Below are 21,034 nucleotides of genomic sequence, written 5' to 3' on the forward strand. Positions count from 1 at the left end.
AATATACGTAATATTAACCTTTTTGGTAATCCATATTATTGTGAACGTGGCCATGTGATTTTTATGAAGTGTTATTATTGAAGAGAGCGCGTGAAGCGTGATGATGATACTATTCAGTATTCAGGTCGGGTCTGAACTCGGGGTGCCAAGAACGTATTTGTATTTGTTATATGTATATACGTTTACAACCATAATATAGTTATTTAACTTTCAAGTATTTACTCGTCGCACATATCATACTCATATACATCCAGTGGTGGTAAACAAGGTTTCTAGGCCCGGCATGGATTAAATCAAATTTTAAGGGTTGACGAGTGGTGTATTTGAATTGTATTATTTATTTTATTTGATGTTTAAACACCTCACCAGTCGTGGTGCTAAAAACTTGAACATACCAATTGCGAACTTTAAAGCAATTGGTCAAAAAGTTCGATTTGAAGTACGGGTTTACTGTCTAAAAAAAAGTCCAAAAATACAAATTATCAAATTCACAAATGTTCAAAAATTAAACATAATGACATACGCTGATACAAAAAACCAAATCAAGGAACACATACAATCCAAATTGCAAACGCACTGGCTCAATCAGAAGACTAAACTAAGGAGAATAAAAAACACAATCTTCAACTCGCCAAATTTCCCTCCGAATAGAAGGGATAAAGTAATCATAAACAGATTCCGTATCGGCCACACCCGTCTTACTCATGGATACCTTATGGACAAAAGTGAAAAACCTCGATGCATTTCTTGCGGAACTGAACTCTTGGTCAATCATTTAGTCACCGAGTGCCTCCAATACGCGGATGAATGGTGTAACTTCGACATACCCAACACACTGAACACAGCATTAGGACCGGACGCGGATACCACCACACAGATTCTCGGATTCTCGAGGGAAACAAGTCTATATAGTAAAATTTAAGTTTAAATGTAAAAATATGAAATTGTATATGTTTGTAAAATTGTAACTAATGGCCCTTGTCGCCGATGTTAATCAAGATCAATAAAACAAATAAATAAATAAATTCACAAAATTTAAATTAAAAAATGTATTAATATTGATAGCATTTTCTTATAATTTAACTACTGTATTATCGATAATAACATTTAATTATTATTTCTTATACATTATGTACATGATTATAATCATAGGCGATAAGCCTTTAGTTATTTAACTATCAAGTATTTACTCGTTAAGTACAATTTGTTTGTTGGTAAAGTATAATCAGGGCCGTATTTAGGGGGGATCAATGGGGACATTTGCCCCGGGTGGCCAAATATTGATCTATTTAGGGGGTGGTCGGGCCCCCCGTGGTAACTCAGTGCAGTATTATATCAATAAATATTTTTTTTTGGAAATAATTTTTATTATGACTCGACCCTTGTGAACTTAATAGTGCAACGATAACGGATAAGTGCTAGCGCCTAGCATAGAATATAATTAATATTATTTTAACATAACCACGGTTATAGATGGACAACTATGACTTAACCATAAAGAATTATAACTAAAAATGTGTTAAGAAAAGTCAAAAAAGTGGGTCTATTTTGTGGTTGGGGGGGGGGGGCGTAAAATTATGGTAAATTATTGTAAATACGACCCTGAGTATAATATGAAATATTATATAGTATTTGTGAAGTCTGAATAGTTTGTTTCCCAACTTATTTTGTCGTAATAAATGTTGGAGAGTTCGTCCAAAAACCACAAACCTATGAATTTAACTAAAAAAAGGTCGATGGATAAAATCAGAATCGTTTCATTGTGTAGAAAAATACCTCACAGTATTAGACCAGATGTATTAGGATTTATATGAGTAGAGAACGGATTTTATTTAAATACATATTTTTATTGAAATGAGATATTATAAATCTGATAGAAATGTTTACGAATTAGATCATTCTAATTGAATAAACCCAAATTTATTTTACATATTTTGGTATAAATACATATTTTAGTATCTTATTTGAACGATTTTTGGAAATTGGAGACACCTTCCTGTATTAAGAGGACCTAGCCAATAATTATGCAATAGTAGATTATCAGCTCTAATAAAACTTATAAATAAATTTTACTGCTTAAGGTTTTGTTTTTTTTTTTTTTTAAGTTATATTTACCATTTGTATCAAATGTATACAATAAGCAAATGTGATAAATACATTACGAATATTAAAATTACATGACATTATTTACATGAGGAGGGAGACTATCCGTACGCCTATTTAAAATTCTATTATGGTACATTTGTGGTATATACGTAATTCATAATAATTATGAAAATGTCATAATATTAAAGCCTTGTATAATTAATAATTATTATTACTTTTTTAGAAATAATTACTTTTTGGGGGAATGTAAGGCAACAATTGTATAAGTTTAATATTGCAATACATTTTTTAACAGAAATTGGGCCGGGGTAAAGCTCTTCGTGTAGTATAATATTGTCAAATTTGGGTAATGGTGGTGTTGATACATTTTTGTATCACTGAACGTATAAGATTATAATAATATAACTATTCGATATGACACCAGCATAGCCACACATTGCACACATTTTTTGGGGTAGCTTAAGTTTTCACAAACTAAAATATTCTAAAATTATGTATATAAGTTCCTACTACGTAGTATAGGTACTAATTTTTTTTGGGGAATTGGGGCCAAAATTTGACGAGACTAAATCATCCGCTCTCTATCTGTGACAATGGAACCAGTTAGGTATTTTATTACTACTTCAACATAGGCGGACTATGGCATCTCTCGAACGCCCATTAAATATTTTATTATTTTATGTATTATTTATATGAATTATAAAAGTGGCCTATGTGGGCCATTCTCTTGTCCAGATCATGCATACAAACTTGGCTTAAACAGTTCCTCTCTGCACTCTACACATAACTGAAAGCGTCTGTGACCTCTCTTATTTACAAATAGACTGTCCATTACTATATTTTAAGCGTAAGTCTCTGTTGAGCTATCTTAAGTCGCTAAACATTCCCCCATCTTCCGTTTATGCTTAATATTAAATCTGAAATGGTTATTAAAAAAATTATTAACTCAATATTGGAAGCTGGTTTCGTAATTTAACGTTGTTGATATTATTTTCATTCGTTATTGTTATTATTATTTTTTTAAGTATACTTTGTAGTGTCTTAATATCACTATATTTGTTTTTATTTTTATTGTATAACATATATACACTACAGTTAATTATCCGATTTTATTACTCACTACCATGTATGCACTGTAATTTATTGTCGAGCTATAGTAATAGAAGCTCTAATAAAAAAAAAAAAATAGGGGCCTATGAAAAGCTACTAACATCGTAGAATAACATCATCCTTAGCGTACAAACATATATAATAACATAAGCACTCGACACTGTCCAGGTAATGGTCACGTGGTAGGTAATGTAAAAGTATTACGTTATTTTTTATGTAAAAAAGTGATAAATTAATACTTTTATTGTTATCAAATGATTTTATATTTGTTCGTGTTGAATATTTGTATGAAATACCTAGTTTTTATGAAAAAAAAAAGATGTAAAAATATCAGGTAAAACCTAAATCTTGCTCCGGCTATACATAGTGTTTCTGAAATGGATAAGGTCTCTAGTATAGGTATATGATAATTACTTACCCACTGCAGTGATCAGTGATGGGCCAATGAAGATTTTTTTGAAATTTGTTTTCTATCTTCAAAATCTGGGTTTGTTCAAATTATTTTTTAAATATTATCTAAGAAAAAATAAATACTCTATTTGTTTATTTGCGAAATTCTCTTACGAATCGAGGCGTCACATCATTTTTGCGCTTGTTCGCGTTTTTACGTTCTAAAGAAATAAGTATATTCTGTAAGTAAGTACTTACAAATTTAAAATGCAGTATTTTTTAGGTAACATAAGATTTGTTACATACAAGTCTTGAAGTCCACATAATATAGACATTTGGTAAAAATATTTTCCTTTTTTCATATTATAACACAATATTCAACTAACGTAATTTGTCAGAGAATATAAGAGAAATAAAAAAAACTATAATAGATGAAATAAGTACGTAGGTAAGTACCTAATACCTACTTTATATTTTGTTACATTTTGTATGCATCACATAATACTTAATAGTACCAAAATTATGTCGCCCCGTAGCATAAAATGTCCAAATACGGCCCTAAGTATTCGTCGAAGTATAATAATGGTAGGTATGAATATTGCTGGTACCCAGGGGCGGATTCAGAAATTCATCAAGGGGGGGTAATAAAAATATATCCATCAGATACTATTCATACAAAAATTCAACCGACATTTTTTTTTTAAATAAATTTATAAAATTTAAATATAATAAGCTCAAGGGGGGGTTATATATTATGTTAGTTATGCCTTTTGTACGAACAGATTAAACATAATATAATATCTAGCTATAGAAGATATGTCTGCAAATACCTTTACTATAAGTAATAACAAATAATGAATTAATTGTTTTCTCGCTCCTGCCCAAATGCAACATGTCAAATCTGTATTCAGCAGAACCATGCAATCTTGTTTTGTTAGATTTGATAATATTTTATAGAGTGAATCAATCTATTCTCAAACTTAAAGTTTATCACATTATATTTGGTGTACGTTAGATTCATTTTTGGTGAGTGAATATTTTTTTATTGTATAATATTTTAACAAATAATCATGGATTAAAACTGAAATATAAACAGGTCAAAAATAGAAAACTGAAAAAAGAAGAGAAGGATAGGAGCAAATATAGGCGGGATTGGGATTTTTTGTTCTGCGATATCTGGAGTGCCTATTTCTGATAGGTTACATAAATACTGGCGATAAAAATTGTTACTTTTCCATGGAAAATGTGATGAGGGACTAAAGAGAATAGATAATGATGAACTATAATCGTTGCAAATTTCCAATGCAATATTAAAATAGACTAGGTAGGTATTTATATAGTAATAGTATGTTGTGAACCTACTACCTGTTCAGTACTTACAGCTGAGGGCGTCATTTACGGGATGCAAGGGAGTGCAATGCATACCACGAATTATTTCAACACGTTTTTTGTGTGAATGTAGATTATTTCAAAGAATTAAAGTATAAAACAAATAAAAATAATTTTGAAATCTTACAACAAAGTTTTTTTTTTAGTTTTTTTCATAATATTTTATGGATTACCGCAAGTTGTTGATACTTTAAGACATTGGTGTTACTTTAAATTTTCAATATTGGTTTTGTATCTCATGAAAAAATGTGATATGACGCCCCTGAGTCTTAGAAGGTTAGGTATAGCAATAGCATATGTATATACTATGTGTTATGTAATTTTACTGTGTAGTGAATATATGCCTTTAGTTTCATAGAAGACATGCAATTGTCATACCTATACGCACAACCGTTCGGAAAAATATTGGTGAATTCGGTTGCGATATTATAAAGTTACCTATTCAGATCAAATAACGACCATTGGGACTATAGATGATGCCTAAATATTAAATAATAACAATTAACGAATACGACTCTTGTGTAATGGTGGTTTATTAAGCCTAAAAATAATCGTTGATCCCACGCACCGACATAGTACCCGCCATAAACGATAAACATTCTATATACCTAACACACGGATTTAGCAGTTAAATTATAATATTATATCACGCGGATACACACTTAGAGCTCATTAGTTTCCACACCGCCTTACTTTTTTTGGTAAGCTATAATAGTGAACGTGGCATGTGATTTGTCATCTGCAGTGTACCTAAGGTGTCATTAATGTTGAAGAGAGCGTGATGACGATATTATATTCGGGTCGGGTCTGAACTCGGGGTGCCGAGAAGTTTTTTTTTAAGTACCAATAAGCTTATTATAATTGTTAAAATAATAGGTTAAATAACTTTCAAGTACCTAATTACATTCGTCACACATGTATTCTTACGCCTTAACGCCCATCATTATTATTTATTAAATAAAATGTGTCTGATAGATAGTATGGGAATTGGATACCATTAAAAGAATAATAAATATATTCTAATTTAAACTTAGCCATAAGACGCACTCGGGTCGTAACTATATGCGGAAGTCTGTTGCAGCCGGGCAGGCATCATCCCCTGAACCTCAACCATTGTTGATTTGATCAACCGTCAAAAATTGTATGGCATGGCAATGACCTGTAAATACTCATACAACGCTCATAAAACTATTAAAATTTAAAGTTGATAGTTGATACAATTATTTATCAAATGTAAAGTTTAAAATATATAAACATACATGATTTTGATTTAAATTTGAATTTAAAAACTGATTGTAATCTAGAAAACAATATAGACATGTTGTTTTAAGTATTTTTTGTAGTGTCGGGTAAAATGTAATTATTCGATTGGTGGAAAATAGAATAATGACAAATAACGAACACATAATTCTTCTCTCAACTGTTAAAAACAAAGTAAAAAGAACTCTAAAAAAACTACCATCAAAGCCATGAAAATGACTTAAAAATGAACAAATTCAAAAACTTAAAAATAAAAATTAGCTGTATAGATTTGTATGTTACTGAAACACATTTTGAGCTAGGTAAGCATCATTTATAATGTTCTAAAAAAAAGTGCAAAAGCCTTTAACATCCGGGCCATACTTATGAGTAATTATATAGGATGCAACAGAAAGACCTGTTAAATAAAATACCTATGTTCTAATCAATACTTTAACATTAACATATTTTTTAAAAATAATTTATAGAATCTACAGTAACATTTTTTTTTTATACCGAAACCCAAAAGTAAAAAAAGATATATTTATAATTAAACGTTGAACTAGTATAAATTATTATTTTTATTTTTCAGGTCTTTCTGCTGTACCCTGTATGTAGAATAACCTTTTAATGGCTATTATATAATCACATACATCACATAAACAAAACACTCGACGCCGTAGTCCGTAGACAATAATTTATTGTCAAATGATATTGTACAAGTATACAATGCAATTATCCGTAAAAAAATAAGTGATAAATTAAAAAGTACTTACTCGTATTGTAATTAAGTATTTTTTAATTCTTTTTAATAGCATATTTTTATCAAATTATGTTTATTGAAAAAAATTGTCATAAAACATCAGCGAGAACTCGCTGGACAAGTGATCCAGCTTTCTAGAATGTTCTGCAGATACGACCAACGTGGGTTGGTGCCACGGTAACCATGGTACAAGATAAATATTTGCCTTTTATTTATTTTTTAATATTGATGGTGCAATATGAATGCTAAATGTTTATGAAAATAATGCTTCTGCTTGCAGCTATCCAAGTCGTACTTCATCAAATAACAAATTTGCTTGGATCTATCCAACACGATATCTTTAACTCAACCCATTATAAATCAAGAAATACCTAATAATTCATTGCGTAAATATATACTACCGCCGGCCGTTTCTCGTAAAGCATTTGATTGCAAATATTGATCAGATAAAAAGTATATCTGAAATTTTAAATAAAAATTAGAATGCTCAACGTTGGTTGGATGACTGCAAAATTAGTTTAGCTTGAAACAACTAAAGCTGCTTTTTAAAAAATATTATTGATAGAGGCTATTGGGTTACAAAATTGAATTCAATCGATTTAAAGCTGCTTTCATTTATGATGGTTCAAATGAAATAGGTAGAAGAAATGGACGAACGCCGCAACACGTATCGAAAACGTATGGAAAACCATAAATATATGGCAACATAATATATTTTGTAGAGATCTGAATCGTGGACATATTCGTATATTATATGTATCTAGAGAGCCTATAGATAGGATTATAGGTACCTTATCTAGACTCTCTATATGCATCTAATCCTTTTTATGATAGTAATTTCTTTAAAATTACAATTACGTTTTAACAGGAATTTGACAATGTAAGACGAGAGAAAAATTGAAAAAGTTTAATATTATAATATATCCCATTGTATTTCTAGTAATTATTCAACAAAGTTAAAAGTATTAGGATGGGGACTGTAAAATCGATGATTTAATCTCGAATAGTATGATTCACAGCTATTGGTTGTACGCACAACGCACGGTGGTAGCAGAAAATTGAGACCAAATATTTGGGGGAAATGTAGCATCAGCAGAGATATAAGTATCTAGTTTATAGGTAGTCACAAAATAACTGTATCTGTTTGTATTGTCATTAATAGTCTTCTACAAAACGTATGTCAACTGGTCAAATTCTTCAGGTCTAAGGAATGGCAAACCAAAAAAATATTTAAAAAATAGTTTTTGTCTGGGTTTAAGTTTTTGTCCGAGTTGATTAAACCAAGAGCTTGAATCTTTTTCCACCAATTTCGTCCTAAATGGAAACGGCATCCTCTTATTACAATTTTAGGCCAAACAAGCTTTTCAGCCATGTGTATAACACAAAATTGTCGAATATTTATCTAATAGTGACTGTGAGTGCTGTCTGACTTGTTGGCATTTTATCGTTGAAAATAAACCGGGTTAATAGCCGGGACCCAACTTACCTAGCCCCGATAAAACACCAGTATAGCCGTATAGGCGTACATTGCACCCATTTTTGGGGAACTCAAGTCCTCCGTTCATAATATTTTTTACAATTTATACATGCTTAGTATAGTATAACGCATACACATTTTTTAATTGATGGCACTTGCCAAATATTTTTAGGGACTAAGTCTGAGTTATTACTTCTTTTCAAAATAATATAGACGGACATATAGCACCCCCCCCCCCCACTCACATCAAACATTTTAATATTTTACGTTAATATAATATATGAGTTATAAGTGGCCTATAAGAATGACTAATAATTGTAGAATACCTACACGTCATTACGTATTTGCGTCAACGTATAAACATACAATAGGTATAAACATTCCACACTGTCCGGGTAATGGTTAAGTGATAGGCAATGTAAAAGTATCATTTTCTTTTTGCATAAGACAAATGATAAATTAACACTTTGATTATTATAAAGTATTAACAATTTTGAGTGATTAAAATTTTTTTTCGTTTTGAATATTTGTATCAAATACCTAATGTTTATGCATAAAAAGTCCAAAAATATCAGCGACCACCTACTAAATCAGTAACCGCTTACTTCGTTCATGTGCTATTGTTGTAGATACGGCTGACGTATTAGTTACCACACGAGAAGGATTATAGTGACTCCTGAGGTCGGTTCATTTTAATGTATTAAAGAATATTACAGATGTTCTTATGTTAGCTGGATAGATCCAGTCAAAGACCAAAGTCATGGAATCAGCAATGCCATTTCATATTCTTTGATTTCGCTACAGATCTATGAATGGTGGGTTCACATTAAAAATTATTTAAAAAGATAAATATTAGCAAATAGAAATGTTTTATAAGCATCTACTGACAAATTTTAATTTTTAATACAAATTAGTAGATATCCCCCACACATTCTTTTCCCGATGTATCTTTATAGCATTTTAATTTTAAATAAATTTAGAAGTAATATTTGAGTGACATTTATTATTTGTATTTAGAATATTCTATTCAACTCTTGGAACTACATTTAACTGTTTAAATTTAAATTCATATTAATATAGTATTTATTTACTCTAATACAGTCCGTCGACTTTGTTCATTATTGCCACTCGATAGAGTAGGAACCAGATGGCTCGACACACATCGCTTATACTGTAATGTCATCAATGATTATTAGTAGGTATACTTGTAATTTTATGGAATAATGTAATAAAACTATATTGTCATTTTATTACATTCAAAAAAAGATAATCATGATTTTAACTTTATTTAATATTAATACTTATTTAAAAAATGCACTTACTTTAAAATAATAATTTATATTCTTATATTCAATTAAATAGGCAACTTATTTAATAGTAGACTAGAAGAGTATTATTGACAAATATTTAACAAATTGATAATAAAAAATACTCAAAATAATAATACTAATAATTTACAAACAATAAACAGTTTTCAGCATAGTTTTGTAAATATTTATTTGGTTAAGCAAATTAAATTAAAAATATTTCTACTCAACAAAATTAAACAAGAAAAACAATTGAGATGTTCTCGTTATTCAATTAAGTTAGTACTTGGTGAAATATAATAAAATGTTGGCATATTTTAAGTATTAAGCTCACAAATATTAAAACGTCCCAACAGCAACATATATGATAGCTTTTCATTCTTAAATACATGACTTGCTGTAAAAATGAAGTATCTTCTTAAAAATTTACTCTATAATCTTGTATCAGAAAACATAAAGAGTAACTAATTATATGATTCTAAATTTCTACGTCTTAATTTAAATATTCTTATAAAGCTTTTCTCATAGCTTTAATCTTATTCATCATTGGCTTTAAAGTATTCATCCTAAATATCAAAAAAAAATATATTTGAACGCAAACAATAATAAATATTTACAGATAAAAAAAATATTTTATTTAATATTACAAACTAACCACTCATTGGTGAATTTATAATATTGCTTCATATTGCACTTAAAATGTGCACCATCAAGGGCGGGCTGAGACAATATTTCAGGCCAGATTTTTTTTGTATAGCCAATTAGTTCATAAACATGAATATCAGCTCAGACGCCCAGAAATCTCACATCATTCCTCCGGGCCAGATTGTAAATATGCACAAGGATGGTAGTTCCTCACAGTATTTGTAAAATGACTCAGGTTCAACAGCTTCTAATTTACCCTTTTTTTAATTGAATTTGAATACACAACAATCTTTATCAATCTATAAAAAAATGTGACAAGCATAAATATAATATATTATACAGAATGTAACAGGAAGACTTGACAAATGACATAACTTTTGTTCCAGTCGTTATTTAAACTTTTTTGTTTAGATCATTTACTGGAGCTTGCAATTTGTTTGTAGTACAGCATTTATATTTTCATTTTTTAATACTGAAAATAACATTTTTTTTAATCTGATATAAATATTTTTTGAAAAATTCAAAACAGCTTATCAGTAAATCAGATTTGTAAAAAAATGTTGACAGTCAAAACAATTATTCACCTCATGTAGTTAATTTTTGAAATCTCATTATTTTTGTTAAGTAAAGTTGATCCAGTCATATAAAACATTTCAAACTCAAATAGTATAAAATTAAATATTTTTTGAGAATTTTCAAATAGGTACTTGTTAAAATCTAAATAACTTTTTAAAAAGTTATTAATTTTCAAATTAATGAGTCCTTCTCTAATGCTAAGATTTTATAAAATCATAAAACATAAACCACTTGACTTAGATGAATCAAATTACAGTCAAAAGTTTTATAAAAAAATGTTATATTATAATATAGTCATTAAAAAAAAAAAAATTAAAAGTCTTAATAAAAACAAAAGTTATTTAATTTGTCAAGTCTTACGGTGACCTGTTTAACTCTATTTAGACCAGATTTCAACATTCAAAAATTTAAAATTTAAAACTAATGTGTTATTAATTGATACATTATTTTTTTAGTAACTTGCTGTCTTATTACTACAAATAGTACAATAGATTTAAATTTGTATTACATTGTTGTCACAAATAACATGGATATTAATCATTACTGCAATCGATAAATGTCGAAGATGAATTCAGGCTAACAGCTAACTTAACCTTAATATCTGCATGAATGTCTTTAAATTTAATGTCCATTCAATATTATTAATTTATTTCAAATTTATAATATACAATTTTACTTATTAGTTATAAGTTATCGATTTTTAAATCTTGGTTCAAAACCAATACCTAGGTATAGTTGATATCGTGTTCAATACATGTTAATAATAAATAAATTTATAATTATAATTTAAATATTCTCTTACATCACTATTTACTAGAATAAATAGTGTTACATAAAACATTATAGACACAACTATGTCATCATAAAATAAATTCAACTTAACAAAATGATATACTAATAAAATAATAATGAACTCTAGTGGCATTAAAAATGAATATACAATAACTAATAAATTAAGTTGAAAAGTCTAAGCTCTTATCATGACTAGAAAATATGCATTTAAACACACTTCATTAAAATTTAAGAGTGAACGATTATTGTTTTTAGAATTGAGTAATTATGTTATTAAGATATAACCAATATATGATTAAATACCTAACTAAATACTTGAGTAACCCATACAAAATCAAATTACTTGTGTTACAACCTCCAGGGAAATAATAATAATTCGTACATAATAAAGCACATGAAATCTTGCTGAGGATTAAAATCGAAGAAATAAAATAAACATAAATATTTCATTACTAAAGATTGTAATTTATAGATATTATGAGATTATGACAACCATGCAAATAATTCTAGAATATAATTAGTATTTTTAAAAGTTATTATTTTTAAATTAACTATACTTACATAATATACTTTGCATTAATTGTTAATTATTATGACTATTATGAGTAGGTATATTACGAACACAAAAATCAATGATGTTGTATGAAAAAATTACTGTAATTCAACCCTAATCATATCCATTCCTTTAGTGTACTAACATTTTACACAAAAATAGAATAACAATTATTATATGATAACATTTAAAAGAAACAAAACTTTTTAGTCTAAAGGTTTCAGTGTAATATGAGCATTATAATTCATTTTATTCCTAAAAAGAGCTTTAATGCATTTCTTGAGACTAAATACATATTATAGTGTTGATAACTGGTATAACATCACAAAATAGGTAAATATATGGGTATAATTTGGAAGGGAGTTATACTCTATGACTCATTTTAAAATCTACAAGCAATTTAACATTTTAAAAATATTCATAACTCGATTTAAATTTATCTTAGGAGACAACACATGGAGGTGTAGCACTGTAGCATCCTCTTAAATTTAGTTTTTTATTGTAGACACATAGATAATTTTGTAGAAGTAGTTATATAGACATTATCATAAACAATAAGTTGATTTGTATACATTTAGTAGGTACCTATGGACTAATGGGATATGGATTAAGGTAAAAAATTAAATATGTTAAGGTTTTGTTGTTTTAATTTTAACAAAACAAATTAAATTAATTTTTCATAATTAAGGTACCTATTCATTTTAATTGAAAATACATTTGTATTTTTCTTAATATTAATTATTATTAAAATAACTACTTTTTTTCATCATTTTTTTTTCATTTAAATCATTTCATTCTCTATCATAAAGCATGTTTTCAAAATTAAAATAAGATAAATAATTACGGTAGGTACAAGTTGGTTCTTTCTTCTAGACATTTGATGATATAATCTATTATACAGTAGTTGTGATGTTTCAGTAAATGTTGATTGGTGGTCTTAAAGCACCATGGTCTTACTTTTTGACAATAGGTATATAAATTATAAAATGGTTCACTTTTATACCCCTGTAAGCTGGAAAGTTAATACAAAATCAAAGTCAATACAAATTGGTAACAGAAAGAAATGTACGTAGTTACCCACAATGGTCAAATGGTCAAATTTATTTTTGATGGATCGTCGTCTACATTCAACACTTCAATCACATGTAACACATTGATGGCTGCTGCTTATAGTCACTGAAAACAGTCTTATTAGTGCTGGCGCTTGGCAGAATAGGTATTTTAAAAAACAAAAAGCAACAGTAACGATTGTAATACAGATATAGTAACTAAAATATAATACTATGCATATGGTCAGCAGATGAATGACGAACAAGAAAACAACGGACTTTTACTGTTACATGAAAAACCCAATCTAAAATCACTATAATAGCATAATTAATAAAATAACCTACCTGATTGATAATCGAAAGTCGAAAATCACTATCATGGTAAAATAAACTCGAAGTAAGGTTTGCTTTTCATTATCACTATCAAGCTGCATTCGCCGACAGTAAGTTTTACCATAGTTGGATCTTGTATAGCGTTAAGTGTTGTTAACCGTTAGCTACTTATCCCACCAACTTGGCGCCTTTGCACTGTTTTAATTTTAAAATTTAAATAATAAATATTAAATACCTATATTAACTACCTAACTATAAATAGATTTATAATCAACGAGGTAAAGTGTTATCAACATTCCGAGTGTTCTAGGAGCGGAGTGCAGTGGTAGTGGTGGTACACGCCACAGGTATGTTGGCCACCACAAAATGTTGTCCACAATTGTAATATTGTCCACTGCTAATCTATATTTCAAATCATTATGTAGATGTTGAAAATATCTTCTCAACATCTTGATTCAAATGTTTTCTTTACTATCTAATGAACTACTTGTCCGAAAGTTGATCTATAATGATTGAAATACTTCTGCTTCGGAAATTTGTTATATGAATTAAAAAAATATGTTGTGTAATTTAATAGAGTAAAAATTTAAACAATAATTATAACAATAAAAAATGAAAAAAAATTGTTTTATTCAGAAATGTTGTTATGTAACGACATCAAATTATAATAGAAAAAACTAAAAAGAATATTTTCAAAAAAGTTTAAACTTCGAAATAAAAAGTTTAGACTTTCGACCACAAATTAAAATATGTATCTTAATTCGTGCTATATAGACATTTAAAAAAGTAATAAATTTATTTATATGAAAATTATGATCGTTTTTTTTTTGGAGTAGTAAAAAATATAAGTGCTCACAGCCCACACGTATCGCAGTACTTTTTCATCAATTCATCATTAATTACTACCTTTAATAACAAATATGTAGGACGTAGATACCTAACGCCTTCGGGTATTATATTATACTAATTATAGACACTACTACACTAGCATAGTCGCATACAGTTGTATCGACCTGTTTATACAATATACAAATTACATATAAATATATAATACCTAGTGTCCTAAAATTTAAAGTACCTAATATAGGCAATCTATAGTGTACTAAATATGCACAATAAGTAAAAGTAAGACTCGTATGAGTCTATAAGAGATGACATACATTCTTCAATACTTCATAGTTCACAGTAATTAAAATATATAGCTATAAATTTAATAATATATATATATTAAATTTAAAACCGTACCTACTCTGTAGTACATAATACACCTATACGTCCTACACCTATAGCCTATAGGCTATAGTGCTATACCTATTTTATTTCGAGGCTTCGAAAACAAAATTAGATATTTAACTCATACCTACTTATTAATGATGTATCTACCCACCGGAAATTCAAAACGTGAACTTTGTAGTATAACTACTAAGTTTAGGTTGGTAGGAAGTAGGTACCTATAATGATGCTCATCATTATTATGTTCTGATAATGCTTAAATTCTAAAGTATAGATAGTAAGTAGATAAACCGATTTAGGATACAGTAGGTAGGTACTACATATTTTGTACACCAACTAACCTTACCATTGTAATGTGTATGTTCGTGTAAGATGTAACATGTAACTATAATATGTTTAATGAATTTGTGTAACAACGCGTACATTCCCCAAGGATATTTATTTATATATTTATAACAATATTGCAACATAATTTGCACTAAATGTTTCAATCGTTAAAAAATTAAATACATAGGTACCTATCTAATTATTTAACACCTAAAAGTGTAACTATTACATAGTCAACACCTATATAGTTAATATTGGCTATTGTCTATAATAAAATTTAAATTTAAATTTAAACGTATAATAGGTACATATTTTTGAAGTTCATTACTTTGCTTGTTGCTTCATTTATTGTATTTTTGTAGAAACCTTCACATACCAAATCATTATCATTGTACTCGGTTTAAGATTAATATAAATATAACTATTCCTAAATCAAGGACCTGTTTCATACAGTCTGTCATTTAAGTCTGGACTAGAATATGTATTTGTATATTTTTGTGTAAAATTCAAAATTAACCCTCATGACTTTAATTCTAAACATCATTTTAAACAAAATGCCTATGCTATTATTTATAATATTATGTAATCGAACAAATTAGCTAAGTTCATTATTTTAAAAAAGCTTTTTATGTGCCATGTTCTGTTTTCTCCCTTTATAATCCCTTTATATTTATTAAAATGTACAAAATCATTAATATTAAGTCTTATTTATTATTTTTGATTCATACAATTATTATTTTTCAGTTACTATAATTTTATTTACAAGTGACTATTATTATACTAATTTAATACTATAACCTATAATTTGAACTCTAACTTCCGGCTTGGAAGTGACCAACTTCTTTTATTTTAAATTATATATATGTATTGTAAAAAATTATAGTTGGAAAAATAAATAAATAAATACTATCAAATAAAATAGAAGTACAGTAAATTATATTTAATCAAATTTGTATGCCTACTTTTACACGGCAAACTTTATACATAGACACTTTCGATTTTTCGGTCAATCGGAGAATATTCTTAAATTAGATCAGCAAAAATATTGTCAACATTTTTTTTCAAAACTTTAAACGCAGAGTAATGAAAAATTGCACTCATGATTGGAAATTTCGTAGTATCTTTAAAATGTTTTTAAATATTTAGTAAGTTATCACTTTGACAGTCGTATATTGACCGTTGAATTCAAATGTATTAATGTGAATTCCAACACAATAAAATTAAAATATCTACATTAATATTAAGCTATTAACATCTCAGAAAAAAGAGCAGTAAGTGTAGGTACAATTTAAATAATTTAAGAGAACAGTATATAGCCTTTGCCTATAGGTAAGACTATTTAGAACTAATCGATTGTATACATTGATAAATAATGTAGGTATGTTATAATATTATTCAAAGATACAGGGTGCGGCAGTCAAATCCGACGATTTAAAAGAATAAATCAAATGCCTATATAAGGGTAGGTACAAAAACGTACAAAGTAAAAATTACGAGTTATAAGTCGAGAACAAGTGCAGCTGTACCTGTACTAACAATAAAAATAATATCTTATACATCGATAAGAATGATATCAATTTGATGACAATTCCCATACAATGTATAATATCGTTCTTACAAAACCTGATTATCTACCAGCTATAATACGGCTATATAAGTACCTATTTATCAAAGATTGGTGTTACATTATATTCTATGCTTCCACTCAATTATATTTTATGTTTCAGTTTTATCTAATAAATAATAATTAAGATTAATAGCAGGTACCTACTTATTTAGGTTACATTTTTAATTTTTACGTATTTCTTACTTTCTTACTCAACCATTAAAAATTAATATTTTAGGTTTCTATACTTCGTTGGGAAATTATTTGAAAGCTGATATAAGTGTTATTTCTACTTGCTAAAATTAAGTGACGTGGTGAACTTTATTTACCTACAAGGCCAACAAAATTTGAGATACCTGCCACTATAAAACAAAAACCCCATATTTTTAAGGGGCTTATAGAAAAAAGTCCCTCTACAATTTTTTGACACTCTTAAATATTTGTATTATTTAAGCGAAAAGACTAAATTCTATGCTAAAATTATTTAGTAAATCTACCCTCAGATTATTCTCTAAATTGGCTTAAAATTGAGGTATAGTTTATAGGTTACCTACTACCTATACTTTATTTAAACATTTTTAATCTTTTTAATGTTTAATTAATTTTAAGTTATATATAATACATATTATGTAGACATGAAGTATAATAAAATCGATTATTTCATCCCAAATATGTGTGAAATAAATAAAAATGCATTACTTGTATACCTAACTATACAGATTATAGTGTGCATACATATTTAAAATAATATAGATAGTAATATATACCTAATATAAAAAAGTACCTTTTCGACAATGTTGACTGAAGTCTACTTTTAATAAGTTTTACGTAAAATAATACAACACATAATTTGTTATATAATAATCTGTTGAATTTTTAAAATTAAATTAATTATCAATTCACCTTTGAAAAGCTTTTTTCTGCAGATGCCGAAGATACAGTTATTGTTCCGAGTGCTTTGAAAGTCATAAATAAATTTGGAAAAGCATTTCGAAGGTCATAACTAGCAAACTAGCTATTATTTTAAGAATTTGCAGTCATAACACTCATAACGAACGGGGTTGTACAGGTTTGACTATTTTAATTTCCTTGAATAATTATTAATATCAGTAGCGTAGTCACGGGGGGGGGGGGGTCGTTGTGGCGGTAATAAATTATTATCTTTACAATAAACTTTTTTTTTTAATTCCAATCTTCAGTAAAAATAAGATTGCTCTAAGAAAATATTGCATTTAATTTTCGAGTCTTTAAAGCGCAAATAAATATACATCACAATTGTATAAAACCAATACAATGGCTCCTCTTAAAATCTAAAAATGGGTTATTTAGTTTATTCGACACAATGTACGATTTTTATATAATTATTTATGCATTAAATTCCTACTTATTCCCTCCACCATCACAATTATTACACATATATATAATACATCAGTATAAATTATAATTTTCATCCAATGTAAGACAAATATTTTACTTGCTGGTTGGAGCCATGGAGGTTCTTTGAAATTTTGAATAGTAATAAACTTTCTGGCTATTAATTTGTTTAATTTAATTAGGTATATTAGGTTAATTAATACTTAATCATCGTAAAATTCTGCAGTTGAGAGAGTACGTACTTCCCCTTAGTTGGGGACAAAGTTCACTATACATGATGAAATTATACTATAGATAGATTTATAAATATCAAAGGTAAGCGTGCATACAATATAATCAGGTAGGATCTAACAACACCCATAATATTCTGCATAAATTAGAAAAATTGTTTTGTTTCTTCAATTAACACCAAATATTTAAATGTAAATTGCATTTAACTTCAGCATTTAAAGTTTCTAAATATATTCAAATTGTATTTTATACTTATTAAGAGATTTAATATGACTATCTTGATAATTGAGTCGAAGAATAAACGTAATATTATACCAACTATAATACCTATGTAGTGTGTAGTCTATATTATACCGTATTGTTTATTTACAATAATTACTGTTTAGTGTTTATATAATTGCGTATTATGAATTTTTGTTTGTATACAAATTAAATAATAAACAAAATATATAATCATTTTATTATAATTTTGCTAATTAGGTAGGTATAAATTAATCCTGTATAAATAAATATTTAGAATAAATTTGTTTCCATAATATTATTTATTATTTAATAATAATATAAACCTATCGACAGTTTTTTATAGTCGCAAAAACATGTTTTGATTTTATAATAACCAATAGGTCAGAACATTTACGAAGATTAATAGAAATTACAATTTACAAATATTTTAATGTAAAAATAATTTACGAACTTGTGTGTGTATAGGTATATTAAACAAATGACAATGATGTACATTAGAAATTATAACGCCTAAAGAAAATTCTCTTTGGCTTAGCGTAGCATAATGTTGTGCATAATGTGCATATTATGTATTATTTTTAAACACAATACTTTAATAATGTACCTAGCTAAATCCACTTAGATATTTATTATACATGTGAACGTAAGCATTTATCAATGTTAAATTAAATGAACAATGTATTTTATTCATGGTTTAACCACTAAGAAGTTAAATAGATAGGTATTAAGCAGTGTTCGGAACATTCACTAAAATAATGAATTCGTTCACGTTCACGTTTGGTCCTTAAAAAACCAAGTCTGAATTTCACGTTCGTGTTTTTTTCAAATAAACTCGTTCACTAGCTAAATCGTTCATTAATTTTTTTAAATTTTTTATATAATAGCAATTATAATAAGTAAATATTACTAATCAATATATTTTATTAACAAATATTTATTAAATGACAAATAAATTGAGAGGCGTCTTAAAGATCGTTCAAATTCTGTAAAATCTAATAACGACGTTCACGTTCACGTTCCATTTGAAAAAAATCTAGTGACGTTCGAGTATCGCCACCAAATATATGAACCTGAACGTGTGAACGTGAATGAACTACAATGCACGACGTTCTTTCCAAACACTGGTATTGGGTAATGCAAAATCTTCAATAGTTCAGCCACTTCAGGATTATTTATGTTGCGCTGTTGGTATTAAGTATTGAGCGTTATCAATAATAGAAAAGTAAGTACAGACTACGAGTAAGTATCTTTAGACTACGAGTAAGTAATGCTTTTACAAATAATGGATTTAAAAAATATGTAAATATATAAATTTGTGATTTATATGAATAGATACATATTACTAATCTTATAGGTAATTTAAATGTTTTAACGTTTATGCATGAAAAATATTTTTACTAATTAGATCCCTATTTATATATTCATAAATAAATTGCAATGCAACTTATGAAGATAATTTTTAAGTATTATGCATCGCGTGGTTTAACATATTATATTTCTCAACACCACGGGTCTAATATTTCATGTTTTGGTTGATTACAACTTAAACTATTATATTTCTATACAAGTTTGAACATTTGTCAAATTTCACTAAAATATTTTTTTAATAATTTATTATTGTCAATATATTTCAAGTACGAAGAAATAGTATTAATAGGGCTATTGCTAAAAAAATGTAAATAACGATAAATTAATAGGATTCAAAATTATTGTTAACAACCAATAGGAATTCAGAGTTCAACTCTTGAAACTAAAAAAAAAATCTGAGCAATGTAAAATTGATAATATTTCTTTGTGTTTCTACTCGTCGAGTTTATCTTGGAGCTCGGCAACAGAAAACGTTTAAAGCAAAGTATGGGACGGAAATTTATACTAGGTATTCACTATCTTAATCCGTGGGACTATATTACTTTTTAAAAAAATATAGTTTTTGGACTACCGTTATTTTTAAAATGAAAACGGTTGCCGAGCTACAAGATGAACTGCATTTAAACGTAGGTTCTTAATCTTACTGAATTCATAGATGTGTTCGCTTACACAAATCACGGCCCTATATTTTCCTATTACATTAATAATTATATTTCCCAGGGATTTATTTCTATGCATAGCTATTAATGCTCCAGGTACCTACTTCATTTCTATTGACTATTTCCTAGGGAAAAAGTTTATGTCGTGACTACGGGAGACTTCTACAACGTACACAAATAAATAATTTTCCTATGAGTCTTTTAGATTTAATGTAATAAGAGAAAAAAATATTTTTTGAATCAAAAGCGTATTTTTAAAAACGA

The 21,034-nt window shown here is 27.7% G+C and overlaps 1 long non-coding RNA gene across 6 annotated transcripts; it reads right to left on the reverse strand.

Annotated features, from left to right (window-relative positions):
• Window positions 1-10,096: 10,096 nt before the first annotated feature.
• On the reverse strand, window positions 10,097-13,856 carry LOC111036253. Of its 6 annotated transcripts, none has more exons than XR_002604750.1 (5): window positions 13,742-13,856; window positions 13,429-13,523; window positions 13,192-13,359; window positions 10,437-10,898; window positions 10,097-10,347 (listed from the first exon to the last, which is right to left on the reverse strand). It is a non-coding gene; the product is annotated as an uncharacterized LOC111036253 (long non-coding RNA). The 6 variants fall into 6 exon arrangements; XR_002604751.1 differs by lacking the exon at window positions 13,742-13,856 and adding an exon at window positions 13,630-13,735; XR_002604748.1 differs by lacking the exon at window positions 13,742-13,856 and having other exon boundaries at window positions 10,437-10,725; window positions 10,802-10,898; window positions 13,429-13,735.
• Window positions 13,857-21,034: the final 7,178 nt, after the last annotated feature.

Source organism: Myzus persicae, unplaced genomic scaffold, assembly GCF_001856785.1.
Source record: "Myzus persicae strain clone G006 unplaced genomic scaffold, MPER_G0061.0, whole genome shotgun sequence".
Taxonomy (NCBI): domain Eukaryota; kingdom Metazoa; phylum Arthropoda; class Insecta; order Hemiptera; family Aphididae; genus Myzus; species Myzus persicae.